Below are 16,316 nucleotides of genomic sequence, written 5' to 3'. Positions count from 1 at the left end.
AGCTATCCGATAATAATAATAATAATAATAATAATAATAGGCTCAGCAAGTTCAGACTGGTGGTTGAAGGCACCGTTTTCCATTTAAATGTTACTGGTGCAGTTTACTTGCTAGGTTAGAAAGCAAACCAATGAGAGCAGTTACAGCTATCTGATTTGTGCTGCATAATATCTGAGGTAAAGGGGGAGAAGTTTCCACAGGGGTGAGGCATGAAGGCGGATGAGTTGTCTACTGATTTTGAGCAGCCAGACACCAGGGCTGTAAGATGTCTGTGTGAAGCACTGCATCTCAGGGAGGCTTTGGATGCTCATTTTGGTAATGACCTGCTCTAGTGTGCGCCGCTTCTCTGTATTGGGTCTTCCCAAGTTGTAAACCCTGTTGTGTCCACTGGGTTTTGTTTCCACCAGTTTTGGCCCTTTGTTTCAATTTTCCTGTCTCTCCCCTGTCTCTCCTCAGTCCTATCTTCCCCTCCTCCTTCCATTTTCAATTCAGTTGAGTTCATTCTCAAGACCTGTACTTTTATTAAGCAAACATCCTGAAACTTAAGGATCAGAAATAGAATTTAACTCGGGACACAGGAGGAATAAAACTGAGAGGGGAAAGACACATTCATCCTGTCTTTAAAAGCACAGTAATCTTGCCCCTCACACATTTTCATATGTGCGGCTTTCATTCTTCAGACCTTCCCCCAGGATTGGGTGGAATGGATATTGCATCTTCCATCCCTCGCCTCTTGGGATGTTCGGAAGAGGGAGAAGGGAGATGAGGTGATATTGGAATGTTGTTGTAGAGGTGCCGCAGAGGGAGAGACTCAAGGTGCTTCTCCTAAAGGGCAACTAGATGCTCCAGCATCTGCTGTGGGCTGTGCTCGCTCAGCTGTGCTGCTCACATGCTTGCTATGTCCCTGGCCAGGCTTTCAGAGAGAGACTCCATGGCTGCTTGGTGTCTGCTGTTGCAGAGACCTTCATTCATAATCTCGGTAGACGTGTCATCACCTGTTCTTTGGTCTGGTCTTGTCTTGTCTTATCTGGGAGAACCTCTCCATCGGTGGAGGAAGTGCCAAAGGCCACGCTTCCAGGTGTAAGCCAGGGGAAGTTCATAGCAACCACTGTTAGGACGGATCCAGTGTCCAGTGCATTTGTTATATAAAAATCACTGCCCGTATGCCTCAGAAGTTTGCGGAGCATTTTCATTTAACAGTATTCATTGGGCCAGTTTGCTGTCCTAGCCATGGTGAGCATGGCTCTGGGGTAAGGGCACGGGGCAGTCAGCAGCCTTGGACAGGCGACCTGCAGCAGGACGAGACGTGGACAGGGGGCAGGTCTGCACGGGGAGTCGATTTTTAAACGCTCTCCCCTCATGGACTGCCTCTGATGCGGATGCTGCAGCGTGTGGTCACTGGGGACTCCCTGGGAGTGGCCTGGCTGCCAGCCCTTCCCAGAGGAATAGTGTAGCAACTGTGTTACTGCTAAAAATTGTTGTGGTTCCACGATTATTAAAATGGCTACTATTGTGAAACACAGGTGGCACGGGAGCAGATGCTACAGACTGGGTCCTTATGCTGTGTACTGTGGTGATGCTGGCAGAATTACATAAGGATGGCTACACTGGGTCAGACCAAAGCAGGGATGTGAATGGTTAACTGGGAAGCCTCACACCTTTAACAGCTGGTTCCGTTTAACCGGTGAGGGCTGGAGCAGCTTCTGCCTGTGGCGGGTCCGGCCTGCCACGGGTGGGTGTGCTCCAGTTTGGCCAGAGCAGCTCCTACTTGCGGCAGGCCCAGCCCGGCTGGAGCAGTGCACAGCGGATGGGGGTGCTGTGGTCCAGCTGGAGCAGCCCATGCCACCCACTGCTATTTAAACAGTTAACCGGTTAAACGTTACCTTTAACTGGCTAACTAATTTAAATAGGATTTGACATCCATTTAGCCCAGTGCTCTGTCTTGCCGCAGTGGCCAATGCCAGGAGCCCCAGAGAGAATGAACAGAACAGTATATGGGAAAGTGTCCTACCCTGGTGGAAGAAGTAAGGCACCCGTCCCCAGAAACCTGCAGCAGATCAGAGTTCCTTCATGAAAGTTTCCTGGAGATCTCGATGGAGGAGTCCTGGGCCATCTCTATGTACATCAGCAGGCTTTTTCTTGGGCCACTCTCTGCTTAGCTGATGTGACCACTGGGAAGCAGGCAATCACTTTACCCCACCTTGCAAATGTTTAGTTAACAAGAAAATACAAGAGCACATGACTGCAAATGTATTACTTGCTATTGCTCACTCACCAGCAGTTCCTTCTCAGCCTCCTGCTCCGTCACGATGCTGTGCTGTGTCTGGCTGGACTGCTCCGGGGTTACAGACCGCTCCTGGCTGTCCAAGAGAATGGATCCCCATTTGCCTGTCTCCCATTTGTCTCCATTTTTCTATTCCAAGGCTGCATCCTCGGGGTTGCCGGCGCTGGCCTGGGACCCCCACCTTCTCACCTGCTCTTATGGGTTAAAGTGCGATCACTGCTGAGAGTCACATGCAGCTCCTTGTTGAAGCAGCATGTCGGCAGTGCTGCCCTGCAGTGGCTCTTCGCCTGCCTTTGCCTTCTGGTGTACCTGCCACACCACCTTGATTTTTGTTTTCTCCTGTGGCACTGCTGCACGTCCCTGGGGTAGCTCTTCTCTCATGTGTTTGCCTCTGTGGCTAGATCAGAGCCCTGCCTACGCTACCTCTTCACCCCCTAGCCCAAGAAGATCCATCCTCTTCTGTATATTCCAGGCTGGAGTGTGTTTGGAGCATAGACCTGCCATGATCAGCTGTGCACGTGAGATCTCTATGCCAAAAAAGAAGAAAAAACCAGGAAATGGACACTCCAAAGTTCCTGGCCCTTTAACAGGGGAGGGGCTGTTTCTTATGGATTGGCTGCTGGGCAGTGAAGTTGAAAACATTTACCATACCAGTTGCAGCAGAGCATTGTGGGACACCTCCTGGAGGCCAATTATACTGTCTTAAGCAACACAGCGTCTTTTCCCTCTGTCAACCTAACACCATGAGATTAAGCACTACACTTCTCGTGGAGGTGGAGTAAAGAAATTGATGTAGCAGGCGAGTTACGTTGGTGGAAGGGGACCTGGTAGGTAAGGCAGATTATGTCAACCCAACAGTGTAGTTTAGACCAGGCTAGAAGCTCACTCACTAGCTGCCAGAGCCAGGTTGGGGCTTTATCTATAGCAGGGCTACTCAACTTTGGAAGCCCTGGGAAGTCACAGGGATACTCATAGCACATGCCAAGGGCCGCAACTTAAGTGCGGTTGCATATACATGTAAATATATATGCAAATAGCTTCTTTTACACTGACGGGCTTGAATTCAAAAATTAAGGCAAGACTACACAACACTCAGACCCTATTTAAGTCAGTTCTTCCGATATTAATAAAATACAATATTTACCCAATTTCTACCCATAGTACAGGATTTTTAATGAGCAATGACAGTCCAAGAATTTAACTACTAAAACACACATCAACAGAAGACCATTCTATTGACTCACGTTGTGGAGCGTGTTCCCAGTGGAGGACACGTTCAAAGGATCCCATCCATGGGCCACATGTTGAGCCCCACGTGAACCCAAATCGCACCGTGAGCCGTGAACAAATGAGTGGCAGGACGCATGTTGAGTAACCCTGATCTATAGTAAGGAGTATGATTGTAAGTCATGCAGGCCAGGGGCTCACTCTTCCTGTGTTTCCTTTGCCTAGCACAGCAGGGCTCTGATCCTGATGGGTGGTTCCCACAATATACATGTCAAATATGAATAACTAGATTCATGTCTGTTGTCTTTCTCTCTTGGCCTGGGTGGACATTTGTTACTGGATAGTCCCCATGTAAGGAAGCCAGACTAGCCATCACTTGCTAGGTAATGGCTAATGCAGAGATCCTGGCACCGAGCCTCTGGCACATGAGTGAACACTTAGAAACTTGGCTAATGTTTTCACACTTGCCAAATCTGTTCATTCCTGGTAAATAAAACATACGTGTGTGCTTTTTGCCGGGAAATGAGCTGTTTTGATACTTGGTTTGGTGTAGGAGCATTTCATAGAATCATAGAACCATAGAGCTGGAAGAGACCTCAGAAGGTCATCAAGTCCAGCCCCCTGCTCTAGGCAGGACAAATCCCAACTAAATCAACCCGACCAGGGCTTTGTCAAGCCGAGACTTAAACATCTCTAGGGATGGAGACTCCACTACTTCCCTAGGGAACCCATTCCAGTGCTTCACTACCCTCCTAGTGAAATAGTTTTTCTTAATATCCAACCTGGACCTCTCCCGCCACAACTTGAGACCATTGCTCCTTGTTCTGCCATCTGTCACTACTGAGAACAGCCTCTCTCCAGCCTCTTTGGAACCTCCCTTCAGGAAGTTGAAGGCTGCTATCAAATCCCCCCTCACTCTTCGCTTCTGTAGACTAAACAGACCCAACTCCCTCAGCCTCTCCTCATAAGTCATATGCTCCAGCCCCCTCATCATTTTGGTTGCCCTCCGCTGGACCCTCTCCAATGCATCCACATTCTTTTTGTAGTGGGGGGCCCAGAACTGGACACAATACTCCAGATGTTGCCTCACCAGAGCCGAATAAAGGGGAATAATGACATCTCTGGATCTGCTGGCAATGTTCCTCTTAATGCAACCTAATATGCCATTCGCCTTCTTGGCTGCAAGGGCACACTGTTGACTCATATCCAGCTTCTCAACCACTGTAACCCCCAGGTCCTTTTCTGCAGAACTACTACTTAAGTGGTTGGTCCCCAGCTTGTACCAATGCTTGGGATTCTTCCGTCCCAGGTGAAGAACTTTGCACTTGTCCCTGTTGAACCTCATCAGATTTCTTGTGGCCCGATCGTCCAATTTGTCTAAGTCACTCTGGACCCTATCTCTGCCCTCAAGCGTATCTACCTCTCCCCCCAGCTTAGTGTCATCCGCAAACTTGCTGAGGGTGCAATCCATCCCCTCATCCAGGTCATTAATAAAGATATTGAACAAAACCGGTCCTAGAACCGAACCTTGGGGCACTCCACTAGAAACTGACTGCCATCCTGACATCGAGCCGTTGATCACTACCCACTACCCCTTCTAGCCACCTTTCTATCCATCTTCCTATCCATTTATCCAATCCACATTCATTTCATATGAAGTCAGTGTGATTTGTGTTAACTAGCACTTTCTAGCATCAGGGCTATTATGTTCTGTTTCCCAGACTCCCCTTATAAATTAATATATCCAAGTCAGCTTCCCCAGGTTTGCATTTCTTCAGAATTTTCTCTTCAGCATTGGAAATGTTCTAAGAGGCTTTTTTAGGGCTGCCTTGGTATGGCTGAGCTTGTCCTTAGTGTCTGATCTTGAACCCCTATTGCAAGAATTATGGGTATCTAGGTTTTTTGCATCAGTGACTTTGTTGTGAAACTTAAGTTGAACTTGGAAGTTTTCGTAGGAGCATCCCAAGGAAATTATTGGAAATTTGACTTTTTGCCTTGCATTCTGACACTTTCTTCAGTGCAACTTAACCACAAAAGCTTTAAACATATTCAAAGATTTATCACCATCAAAAATAGATTAGGAATAACACTGTTGAAAATAGTGGTAGAAATGTAGCCGTGTTAGTCTGGTGTAGCTGAAACAAAATACAGGACTATGTAGCACTTTAAAGACTAACAAGATGGTTTATTAGATGATGAGCTTTCGTGGGCCAGACCCACTTCCTCAGATCAAATAATGGAAGAAAATAGTCACAACCATATATACCAATGGATACAATTTAAAAAAAAAATGAACACACATGAAAAGGACAAATCACATTACAGAACAGAAGGGGGATGGGGGGGGGGGGAAGGAGGTGAATGCCAGTGAGTTAATGGTATTAGAGGTGGGGACCAACCCTGGTACTTTCCCTTGCAACAAACCCCGCTGCCAGCTTTGTCCACATATTCACTCTGCTGACACCATTATTGGGCCTAACCAAGTGAGTTATAAGATCAAGAACAAATATTCCTGCGCCTCCAGAAATATAATCTATGCTATCATGTGCCGAAAGTGTCCATCTGCTATGTACATTGGACAAACGTCTCAGACATTTCACCAAAGAATCAATGCCCACAAAACAGACATTAGACAGGATCACAAAGAAAAAACAGTTGCTTGTCATTTCAACCAAAAAGGACACTGTCTGAATGACCTGCTAACCTGCATCCTACTTCAGAAGACATTCAAATCTGCACTTGAAAGGGAATCCTCTGAACTGGCATTCATGCTAAAATTCGACACACTCCGGACGGGACTTAACAAAGACCCCAGCTATCTTACCCATTACAAAGATAGCTTCCCCAATTATCACCTCTAATACTATTAACTCACTGGCATTCACCTCCTTCCCCCCCCCCCCACATCCCCCTTCTGTTCTGTATTTTGTTACTGTTGAAAATATGTCTTGAAAGGTTACTCTGTGGCATGCTGGTGTGTGTGTGTGTGTGTGTGTGTGTGTGTGTGTAAAAAATACACACTTGTACATTCTAGGGATGTGAATGAGTGGACTATTAATCTTCTTGACTACTCGCATCCGTCCCTTGTTGCTGCCTCTGCATCAGTTGCTGCCTGTTCCCTCCCCATGCTGCTGCCTCTATCAGAGGCAGCAGTGGAGGGTGGGGGGCAGGAGAGGCTGCCACGAAGCAGCCTCTTGCCATGGACAGGGCTGCTCCGCATCCCCTCACAGACCAGCTCCTGCCTGGCATCCCGTGCTGCTGCCTCTAATACAGAGGCAGCAGTGCAGGGGGCTCCCTGGGAGTGGCACTGGTGCACACTGGCTGCCAGCCCCAATCCCAGGGACTATCGAATAGTTGACTAACTGCTAAGAATTCATGTGGTTAATCAACTGTTCTATTACCAACTATCTAACATCCCTCGCCTGTTCTAAAAGCTGCCTAAATACCTGCAGTTACCTCCCTGCATAGGCATTTTGTTACGGCATAACCTGGAAAATGGAAAGGTGCATCTGAGAATTATTTTACAAGACTGTCTTGTAACAAGTGTGTGTTCATTCCAGAACAGAGTAGGGCTGTTGCTAGCTATTTTATTAATTTTCAAAACTCTCACTGTACACAGGAACACATGGTTCACTGATCATCATTGTTGCCCTTGTTCTCTCTTCCCTGGTTTCACCAACTGTTTTATTACACCCACGTGTGTTGTATCTTGTTCTTAGGCTTAGGTAAGTGCTTCAGGTCACAAAGGGACCATCTGTGTTTGAACAGCCCTTGTTGTTCAAGGATGGAGGGAAAATAGTGTTTTGTAAGGTACTGGAGTTGGGATCTGGGGACTTGGGTTCAGTTCCTGGCCATGGCAAGAGACTGCATGTGCCTCAGGCAAGTCACTTAATCTTTTTCCCCCATGTGTAAAATGAAGATATTCCCCACCTCATAGGGATATTGAGGGAAGAACTGAAGAGCTCACAGATTTTACAGTGTTGTTTATTATATGGAAGAGAAATTGAGCCAATTTGGCAGCTTGTCCAAGTCCCTGTAGGAAGTGTATAAAGGCAGGAGAGACTTACCGTGTTCAGGACTTACAGGGCACTTAGAAAGGCAGTGAGCTGCCGGGGCGCATTTGGTCTCAGGAGAGTGGGGAGCTGCTGAAGTTAGTGTGCAGTAATGGTTTGATGACCAAGGCTCTTACCAAAGCATGTAAGCCCTCCTGTTTCCCTTAGACAGCGCTGTAGAATGTTTTTCCTGTGACTATCATACTGACAAACTAAATGACCAATTTCTTCCTGTGCTAAACGAAGGGGCTCTGTCTGGGTGAGAGGTGTGCTGCGGAAGTGATTTATAGCAGTTACAGCGTATGACCTGGTTTGCATGTGGAGAGCGGGTACTTCCCATCAGCTCACCTCTAGCTTTGCATACACGTGTTTGTGTTTGAGGCGTGAATTGCTTTTCTCCTATCCTGTCACCTGTCCTGGCAGCAAAGAGAAGGCATGGGCCCCAGCTCCCTTCTCCACATGTGGCTTGTTTTCACAGAGACTCAGGCTGCAGCTATAAATATACTTGTATAACACCGAGGAAAAGGGGAAGTGCTCTGCTTTTGCTAAATGGCACCTTCTGTTCCTCTCATGCGCTTATTGTGATTGAATATTTTTATGCTTATTTTTGCTTCCTCAAAAAGCTTCCATCACTTGATGTTTTTATAATAGAAGGTTAATACAGTAAATCCTATCATGTCACTAGCCAGGCTAATGATTTGTAATGTGGGGTTATCTGATAAAAGGGGGGGGGGGTTAAGCTGTGTATTTTTAATATGTGCCAAGGCCTAGGTGACAGGGGACCCCCCTCTCCCCCCAGTCCAACAGCAGGGACATGAAAACTCTAAATGCATGAAAACTATCAATGCAACTTAGTTTAACAGTTCAAGTTTTCAGACACCAAAAAACGAGAGATTGCTTGGTCAGTGTCCCCACTAGCTGGTGGAGATGAATTGCACTGGGTTCGTCTTCCACCTTCTGGCATACACTCCTCCCTCTTCGGGTGCACCAACATCACAGCAGACCATCTTCCTAGGTTGCTGGCACGTAGGAGGAAGTAGGTTCTCACCTGTTATTCCAAGAGCAACAGTGATGATAAATCAAATGATGTCAGGAGGATAACATGTGGCAAATTTGTCTCCAAAAGGCAGTGCAAATCCACCTGTTTTGAGCAGCTGGGATTTCCAGCCCTGGTTCTGCTTAGACTGCATAGGAGCTGCTAAGAGCAGGAGAATTTTCATATTGTATGCAAATAGTGGCCTCTCGGTGCCCATGCGAAATTAGTCTGTGCTCGCTCTGTGTGACCACATAGGCAAGTGCTTAATCTAAGTAACAAAGAACTATTGAATCGCAGCTGTGATTGGCACATGCTTACTCCTCTGCCAGTACGTCCAGAGTAAGCATTTTTCTCCTTATACCATGTAATGGCTGTTCCCTTATGCTTCCCCCAAATCTCTTCATTACTCTATGGACTAATGAAGTATATTACTTGCCACTCTTTGTGCATTGATTTTAATGACTGTATGCAAGGGAGCTTCACCAGACAGACTCTTCCCTTTTCTTGAGCAGTCACTAGCATCCCTGGTAAATATTTTCACTGTTACCTCTTTCTTGGTTTCCTGTTTCCCAAAGAGTTCACAACTGAAAGCTGCTTGTCACAGGCACTTGGTGAAGGAGCAAACACCCACCTAAATATCGCTAAAAGTGACACATATCGGAAGCTTGTAAGGTTGCTGTTTTAATAATTTTTTAATTTATAATGGCCCACTCTGGTTTTCTTCACTTTGAAGAGCCCATGAAATCTGCAGAATGGTAACAGCATTTCTAAAAAGGGCCTGCATTGTTTGTCCTTCTATATCAACTTGAGGTGACAAATCACTGAAAAAAAGTTGAGCCATCCTGTCCCATATGACATGGGGACCTAGGCTTGTTACTGTGTTGGTGGAATCAGCCCACACCCCTCTCTACTCCAAATGCCGGATATTTATCTCAAAACTTAAAGGTTATATTCTGTGGCGGGGCCCTCCCTTGTGACTGTAAGTCACCAGGCAGTGCTCAGAGAGCTGTATAGATAATACGCTGTAGTTATCCCTTCATCACTATGGTCTGAGAATGTGCCAGCATATGGACCATTGCCCCCTTCTCTGGGATCTCTGTGGGTAAGAATCACAGCCTTTCCCACTCCTCCTCCTATGATTATTAGTTACCAGTCAGTCCTGCTTTCTACTTCCCTGTTTTCTTGTCCTCTAAAGATTTTGCCTGCCTTCCTTCCTGGGTGTCACAGCCAACTCTTAACCTCAGTACTTACCTGAATCCAGATTAGTTATGTTTATACAAGGTGCGCTCTACTGGAGAGAGAAACAGGAGAAGGGAAGAAAGAATGTACTTGATTTCATTCATACAGAGACTGCACAGAGCCTCGCAGAGTGGGCTACATGACTTTGTTACAAGGGTCAAAAGTTGGCAGCTGTGTTCTTGCATGTCAGAATCCATGTCTGCTCCTTCTTGCATTCTTCCTGTCTCTCTTCCCCCCAATACATGGCCAGCTGCCAAGGAGCAAGCTGGCCTGGCTACCCTTGCAGTAGTTCAGTTCTCCTCCTGGAAGAAACTGGCTCCCTTTTAACACTCCTTCTCAAAGCTTAGAATATAATAATATAAGCTTCCTCCTGCTTCTGTGTTTGAGTGATATTTCTCCCCTAAATCTCGTTCTCCCATGGGTCTGAGAACCTGTGTAGTCACCCTAAGGGAATTTTCTTGTACTGTGCAACCTGCAATTTCTTCCTGAAGTGTCAATGTCAAATCTCACCAGGAGTAAAATACACAGGAAAGGCTAATTTATATGTCTGGTCATAGCTATGTGTCACAAACAATAAAGGTAATGGCAGATAAAGATCAATCTGAATAAATCTTTTGCTAGAGAAGTTAAGATGTCTGTGTGCATGCAGAACAGGGCTGAATGGTGTGGGAAGCCAGACCCTTAGCTGGGGTAAATCATAGCTCCCTTGAACTCAGTGGAACTCCGCCAGTTTACATCAGTGGGGGTCTGGCCCTGCATTTCTAAAACTGGAAGAATTTTCTTTAACAGCTCATATCGGCTGATGTGGAATTCTGTTCCGTCAAATGCTGGCCCATCATATGGGAGTTGGTATGGGGCTTGGTCCTTCCCATTTATCTGGCATGCCAGGAAGCACTGAACTGGTTTAACTGAAGCTGTACGTTGCTGAGTTGAACCAGTAAATGACATGATGGTAGAATGCCTGTGCCTAGCCCACACTAAAACAAAGGACAGGAACATGCAGCACTTTAAAGACTGGAATGGAAATCCACCCACCATATGAAAACAGACTAACACGGCTACATCTCTATTACTAGCCCACACTAGTGCTTCCACTGGGGGTGCTAGAGCAGCAGTGAGGGAATTGGTAGAGAAATGGTCTTGCAAACAAGACCGTATTGGCTGAGAACTCCAATGGCATGGCACGGTTTGTATGGTTGATCACTTCACTCGAGCTGCCCCCAAAGAGTCTTGGCATTCTGATCCATATGCGAAGGAGTCAAACCTTGCAACATCTCTCAAAGGTGGGATAGACCTGCTGAAAGGTTACTGCATGGTAGCTCAGTCACTCGAGTCTGAGATGGTCCAATTAAGCCAACAGAGTATGATTTTTCACAATGTTTTAATTCAACAATTATGAAAATTCAGTGTACCAAGAGTGTCGCTAATTATAAAAGGATCTGGTTTGGCTGGAAATGTGGTTAGAGGTAGAAATGTATGTTTAGACTCTGTGGTGAAGTCCTTTTCCCCTAAATTGGTATCCCACTCTTAAAGTTTTCAAGGGAGCTTTATGATGAACCCAAACTACATGAAATTCCTCAGTGAAAGGTAGTTTTTATAAGACATACGTGTCGATACCATTTCTAGAGGCTTCAGGAAATGGGCAATGCTACCTCAGGAGAATGTTAGCTGGATTTAGTGTTTGTTCTAAGCTACTTTGTGTCCTTAATGTGTTGCACTGTAAAAATACTGAGAGCAATTTTGGGAAACCTGGGGTCAGTTTGGCCCCTGGGGGCTCGTGTGTATTTCAGAACGGAAGTAACCGCATGAAGCCCGGAGTCAGTGGGGGACTCAGAATCCCCTGCTGACTCTAGGCTCTATGCTGCGCTGCTGCTTTGAAATGCCGTGCTGGAGCCCGGGATCAGCTGGGAAGTCCTCAGCTGACTCTGGGTTCCTTGGAAATGCCTCAGGGAGCCTGGGGTCAGCTAGGGAGTCCCCAGCTGACTCCAGGCTCCATGTGGCGCTGCCGCTTTGAAATGCGGTGGCGGTGTTTCAAAGGGGAAGCACTGCACAGCTGATCCTGGGCTCTGTGTAGCGCTGCCCCTTTGAAACGCTGCCATGGCATTTCAAAGGGGCAGCACAGCATTGAGTCCGAGGTCAGCTCCGTGCAGCGCTGCCGCTTTGAAACACCAAAGTGGCGTTTCAAAGGGGTAGAGCCACATAGATCCTGGGATCAGCTGTGAAGCGTTGCCCCGTTTGAAGTACCTTCTCTTCCTCTCCTCCCACCCCCCTTTGCTGCCTCTATCTGAGAGGCAGCAAGGGGTGGGGGAATTGACCAGTTGACTCGACTGTCCAATATGCATTTGCTTGTCGACTAGTCCTTAACATGCTTATTCTGGCTTTCTCAACGGTTGCAATTGGTGAGATAACATTTAGGATTTTTCAAACAGAAGTGTTATGGTGCAGTGATATAAATAGTGGTTCCATTCCTGGCTCGCTTTGCCTCCTGAGAGTTGTAATCCCCAGCTGTGCTGGGTGGAAGCAGCATGGCATGAACTGCTCCCATAGCTGGCCTGGGGCTGTGCGGGGTGGAAGCACCCAGAGCTGGCTGGGGCAGCAGGCGACTGGCTGATCCTGTGGCTTGCTGTACAGGTGGGCTTGAGAGGCTGGGCTGGAACAGGGCGGTCATAAATGCAGGGGGTCATAAGTCGGGGGTCACCTGTATTAGTAGAAATATTGCCTTGGGATTCTCATTTGTTAGAGCGAAGCAAAGAATGTCTGTTAGATCTGGGCTTTGAGTGGTACAATGAGCGTCTTCCTCAAACCTTTTATTTAACTTGCTGACTCCATGTAGATTCTATGGCTCAGCAAGAACAACAGGTAAGTTAGAACTAAAAAATACCCAGTCCATGCTCTGTGCTAAGGCAGGGTCGTGTATTTTGTGTGCTTGGTTGCACAGCTAAATGCCTGTTGAGAGAGGTGAGGATTTTAAGGAGACACTTAGGAGCTTGTTTGTTTCCCTGGAAATGTATGTGCCCCAATGCTAGAGAAAATGGGACACTTGAATAGTGGACACGTTAGTTACCTCTATATGGTAAAAGATTGAAGGCTGCGTTAGGAGAGTCTGCAAGCATAGAAATAACGATAGGGCAGCATCACCATCTCCCGGGGAAATGAAGGTGTTGGAGTTGAGATGAGGGACTCGAGGGTGCCACCGGACCAGATTTAGTATTTATAACCCTTAGGGGCACCAGACATGTTCTGGTAGTAGGCTCGTGTTTTCTGTGGTGCGTGTCCTGCCTGTCTTGGAGCTGCAGGGTGCTTGCCTTGTGTGCTCTGACTTTTGATGCTGACTGGTCAGTATAAAATGATGCTTTTTGGCAGGTCATAGAGTGTTTGGGTACAGCAGAATAACACGGTGGTTCCCTTTGCTTGATGATGCCAGTCTGTGGATGACCTGTGTGCATGAGTCAGGCAAGGCAGTGGCAAGAAACCTTTCTGTAGTGGCAAAACCTATACAGAAAGTATTCCTTACACTATTTCATAAGGGTTTTTCCCCCCAGAATTAGCCCATGACAGGCGAGGATCTTCAGGTTGTTTGCCCTTGTCTTCGGTTGGTTCTTCAATCAGATTTAGAGATGCTTTTGTCCTTTACAAAGGGGCCTTTGCCGGTGGCTGATACAAGGTCTTACCAGTTGGGGCAATGTTAGAAAATAGCATACTTCAGGCTTTTGCTTTGGTGCTTGCAATAAAACCCTAGAGTGAAACTCAGTCAGCATTTGGGGAAATAAGCTATTTTTGAGGTTATTCTGTTTTCTGAAGGTCTGAACGGGTAGGTACGATTTGGCAATGCTGTTATAATCCCTAATGTTGAAGGGGTACAAGATGAGACCCAGAAGGTGTATAGGCCTATGAAGGAATATACCATTGGCACTTGCAGGGTTTGGCTGTTAGACATGCTGAACAAGTGCCTGGCTAACTAGGCAAGACGTGGGGTGGAAGAACTTCTCTCCCTGAAACACTTCAGTTGAACTATTTAGGGCACCCACCCTGTCTCAGGTGGAGTAAGTATAGATGCATCGGTCAAGAATCAGAGCTAGTGAGCTGTTTAGGTTAAAACAAAATTCTCTGGGTTGCAAATCTCTCTCTGTTCATATTTGTAGAAAACTGAAAATGCAGAAAGTGGTCGACTTTGTATTCATCCGAACAGTGAGATCACAAGAACAGCGTGCAACGCCTGCAGAGTTCTGCAGTGTGTTTCCCCACCAGTGCGTAACTTTCCCAAAGTCAGCGTGCGAGCCAGGTGCAATGTGGAAAGCAGCATTTCTCCAACACTTGTCCATGGAATGCTTGCTGATGTTTGTAGAGAGCCAGCCAGTCCCCATGGTGCTGCCTTCCTTGCTTCTTTTCAGCTGCCAAATTCCACCAAGAGAGCTAAATATGCACGGGGGGAAGTAATGTTCATTTTTTGTTGCACACAAGTTCTCGTAGTTGCCACTGGGATTTTGTGTGACTGAGCAGGAAGAGAGGTGGTCTGTGTGATTTGCAAGCTGGAGGAGAGCTACCCAGGACAATCTCTAAGGTACGTTCATGCTTTTAAAAAGTTATCTGTGACCCAAAGGTAAATGTAAAAGCTCTGTAGTGGTTGATGTACAGGAAGCATCAAATCACGGCAGAAGACCCAACTAACTGCTTGAGCATTTGGTTCAGTCTGTTTGTCTGTAGTTCATCTGATGCCCCATAGCACAGAACCACTCCTATCGTTACAGAACATCCTCATTTGCATAGCTGTTGTCATACTAGTAACGTGATACTTATGATGTGGGTCTTCATTTGGAGCATGCCTTTAGTATAGGAGATTCCAGTTCGGATGGCAACGTTGTTGTTCAAAGATCATGATTGCCACTGCACAAGAGTTTCCCCTCCCCATAGACAAATCTGCATAGTCACAGCCCACAGCTCCTCATGTCCGTTTATCAAGCCCTAGAAACTATTTGTATGACTGACCCGATGTGGTGTTTGGAAGATAGGAGATCTATGTGGCACCTGTTTGCTCCCATTAATACTTAAAGCTGAGGTTCGTTCTTGCCAGGAAAGTTAGATGGTGGAATACGCTTGTATATCAGTTTTCTGCGGTTCATTTCCATGCTGGCTGGCGGACACTGAACTAGCTTTGCCAGATAGAGGGAGTGAAAGATTTTGTTTAATTTCTGAAGAGTGTAGGTTGTGGTATGACTTTGAGAAGTTATTTAGGCAGCTTTGTTCTGTGTCCGTCCCTATCTTACTGAATGTGCTTTACCTCCTCCTCCTTGTCCTTCGTGCCTGTGGCAGGGATGTGTGGGTTACATTTGTTCTCAGAAACATTTCTTCTGTTGCTGTTTCTGGCACTGGTTGCATCGGAGCTAACTGGACAAATTGTGCTTTTTGGGAAGTACCTTGAACCCAAAAGGGGATTTTTATATCTCGATGATAATTCCTGTGCGGGAATCTACAGATTCAATCAGAGGAGTGTGATGAAGCAGTGGTGTAAGCTCCTCTAAATAAGAATCTGTTAGTTTTAGGATTACAGGTTGGACCTACCTGGTCCAGCACCTTTGGGACCTGAGTAGTCCTGGAGGAGGGAGTTTGCTGGACCAGGGGAGGTCAGGCATGGGGCTCTCCCAGGCTCCTCTACTGGCCACTGGCCTGGCTAATGTGCTGTTCCCAGCCAGTGATAGGGCTTCACTCCCAGCTGCTGAATGGCTCTGGCCGTTGGGGCTCCCTCCCCCCAGCTGCCTGCGGCTTTGTGTTTTCAGCCTGTGGAGGCTTCCGCTTCCCTGGTCAACAGAGGCTTCTGCCTGGTCCTGCTCCAGCTGCAAGCTGCTAGCTGGGCTTCCTACCCCTAGGCCACCCTCCAGGCTGGCAACCTCTGTGGCTGGGCATCTCTGGTCAAGCAACATTCGTGGTCCGATGTTGCTAGACCAGAGAGTCCTGGACCACAGAGATTCAAGCTGTAGTTAACTGGTAGCACAACACAATGAATAACTATGGAAGACTCACGCTACGAGGAGTGGGGAAGGTTAAACAGACTGTTTCTTAGTCTATTAGTCAAGTTCTAAAAAGGGGCAGGAGAAAGCTAAAATTCAGAAGAAGATAAAATGACTTAGGAGCGACGTCACTCTGCTGCGAGATTGCATCAGTGCAAATCTTGGGAGACGCTCAGTAATCGTGCAAATCCTTGTAGCAAGAGAATGTGCAGATACTGCTGGGATGGGGACTGTCATGGTAGTACAACTTCAGTGCTGGATCATCACGACAGTGCTGCAGTTAGAACATGAGACTACGTATGGATAAACTGTGGGAGCTGCTGGAGATCCCATCATGTCCTTGTGACAGATTTCATTTAGGATTCTAGTATAATGGTTCCCAGCCTTTTTTATACTGTGGACCGGCAAACCCATTCACAAACTTTGGGTGGGCTGGTAACCTTTTATTTGCATATTCATTATGCAAATAATGA

General features: G+C 46.8%; 1 protein-coding gene across 6 annotated transcripts in view; it reads left to right on the top strand.

Annotated features, from left to right (window-relative positions):
* The window catches only part of ARHGAP39 (Rho GTPase activating protein 39), a 344,304-nt gene that overhangs the window by 97,459 nt on the left and 230,529 nt on the right, over positions 1-16,316 (top strand). The window contains exon 1 of one of the 6 annotated variants that reach the window (XM_075919968.1): positions 13,080-14,399. The exons of the other annotated variants lie outside the window; for them this stretch is intronic. The gene's annotated coding sequence lies outside the window, so the exon portion shown is untranslated. Of the gene's footprint in view, positions 1-13,079; positions 14,400-16,316 lie in introns of those variants that run through there. 6 annotated transcript variants of the gene reach the window in all.

Source organism: Pelodiscus sinensis, chromosome 2, assembly GCF_049634645.1.
Source record: "Pelodiscus sinensis isolate JC-2024 chromosome 2, ASM4963464v1, whole genome shotgun sequence".
Classification (NCBI taxonomy): Eukaryota; Metazoa; Chordata; order Testudines; family Trionychidae; genus Pelodiscus; species Pelodiscus sinensis.
Note: the sequence above shows the minus strand (reverse complement) of the source record. Positions and strands in the feature narration are given on the sequence as shown.